We start from the raw sequence: 2,500 nt of genomic DNA on the forward strand, positions 1-2,500 counted from the left end.
TGCCAAACACAGCAGACAGTTTTGCCAACATCTGCTTGCTTTAGTCTAACGTTACTAAAACACTCCAAAACCCACAAAGTTACTATTGCTACTGTTAACCGAGTCAATTATTAAAAGAAATGATGTTAAGTTGGATTAAATGAATTTGCCCTGGAGCAAGTGTAGGCCTATCTGCCTTTAGTAATGTATGGAACATTCTGCTGGGAATATGGCCTTCCAGGGCACCTCTCCAGTGTTGTTTTGGGTTTTGGGAAAAGGCACAAAAAGATCCTTTCTTTCCTCTCTGGACATGTTGTGTCAGATGTCCTGGCAACAGCGAGGGTACAGTTTGGCTTCCATGTAGCCACACACAATTCCTTAGATGTTGCAGCGCAAATAACCCTCGTTTGCTATGGAGGATGACAACGGTTGCTAAGGTGACACTGGCCATTAGCATTTTAAGGGCAGGACTTTGTGAACAATGAATTGTTCAGGGAGTCAAATGTGTTATTCAGGGACGGCAGAATGAGCAGCTGGTCACTGTCCTCTGACCCTCAGGCCATTCTCCCAGAGCAAGGGCACTGATTGGTGTTCAGTGATGATGCCCGGGTCAGCTAACTGACCTGTTCACATCTTCGCCTGTCACAGATGCCCCGCCCCGATCCCATTTAAACGAATCAGAATCCTCAGAAAACACTCCCAGAAGAGGATGATATTACTACACTACAGGAAAGCATTGTTTTCCTTTGGACACCAATATGATGTAATGTAAAGTGAAGTTCAAATCACTGCATGCATAAAGATCATGATCAAAGTAAGGCCAGCTCCTCGGTTCTAGCAAAGCAGCAACAGAATATATGAGTCAAAGGGTGCAACAGAGCATCTCTGGTCCATTCAAAGGTCCGAATAGTGGGACAGTGGACTGTGTTACCATTTAAAAGAGCAGAGTAAATGTTTAATGTCAACGTTCCCTCCATCATGAATACGCGCTCTGCGGCCTAAAAGACCGCCGACTGCCAAAGCAAATTCCAGTGACAAGAGAAAACTCAAGCCCAACTATATGCCAGTGGAGACGAGCGCTCGCATGGCCGTGCCAAAGTCGTCGTGCCTCAGGAAAACCTTCCACTTTGGGTAAGTAAAATCCAACAGAGAAACGTGGAGGGGGAGGAAAAATGTGAGGTTAGAGGTCCTGACTAAGTGGATAACGGGCAGGAAAACACAGATCGGGCCAGGTTGAGACCGCAGGCTGTGGTCAGTGACCCTTCTCCAGTGAGTTCTGGACTAAGTAGTTGGTTGAGAACCGCTGAGGCTCTCTCGTCTAAAGCGCTTCCTGTAGAGGAGCGTGTGGTGTTCAAAAAAAAAGAGATCAATGATCAAATGAGTCATCTAAGAAAATGAAAACGTAAGGCAGGGAAAAGAGATCAGGATGGCTACCTTTTTGTTTACGTATTTACCTGTTTCATTGGTAATATTGTTTTTATACTGTCTTTTGAGGTTGTAATAAAAAGCGTTTTTCCCCCTGCAAGCAGCACTTCAGAAGAAGATGAGAGTCATTGAACTCCCCAGATAGGTGCACTAGCCAATCAGATTTATTCAGCTCTAACAGGTCAGTTCAGCTATAACAAAAAAAGAGAGAGAGAGAGACATATACAGACGCAAATTAAATCTCCTCTCCACTTCTGTTCTGCTGGTCTGTCTTCTTTTTTTAAAACTTATTTATTTAATTTGTGTGTGTGTGTGTGTGTGTGTATCTGTGCCTGTGCCTATGTATGTCTTTGTGTGAGTGCGTAAAAGTGTGTGTGTGATGTGTGTGTGCGTGTGCTACTTATCACTACAGAGGATAAAGTACATTCTGTTGCATTCTGGTGTCTTTGTGAGATGTTTCTTTAATTACTTGGTCTCCTCTCTCTCTCTCTGTCTATCTTTGATGTGTTATGTGCAGGGGTCGGTGCTACAGACTTCATTCTGTAGACCTTTACTTCACCCCCCCCCACCACCACACATGCACACACACACACACACACACACACACACTCACGCACACACACACACACACGCACACGCACACGCACACACATCCACTGCCAGTGTTTCCTGCAGTCCTGAAGTAGTTCACTGATCTGTTGTATTTTTATTTTCATGTTTGTATTTTAATGCCTGTTTTTCTGTCCGCGGCACCCGGGAGTACACATCGCATTTCTACAGGAAATCCAGCAAGCGCCACAGCCTTCGCCGCTGTTATAACACTTATGATGTAGCAAATACACCCTAGCAAAGTAGAATCATATGATCTTTATATTTCATGTTTGTGGCAACCAACTCTTGATAGTACACAGAACCACATTTGATGCATTACGCATCCGGCCATTAGCATTAGGCTAAGGGGCCGTAGCCGCAGAGCACACCTGAAGTCTTCAAACTGGGACAAACTGGCGTGGACCCTCACCAATGCTTTTCTGCACCTAGAGACCAGCCTTGATTTCGTTGTCTGACTACTATGTGGCTATTTGGCAACACCAAA

This window comes from Electrophorus electricus, chromosome 14 (genome assembly GCF_041902795.1).
Source record: "Electrophorus electricus isolate QZ-2024a chromosome 14, ASM4190279v1, whole genome shotgun sequence".
Lineage (NCBI taxonomy): Eukaryota > Metazoa > Chordata > Actinopteri > Gymnotiformes > Gymnotidae > Electrophorus > Electrophorus electricus.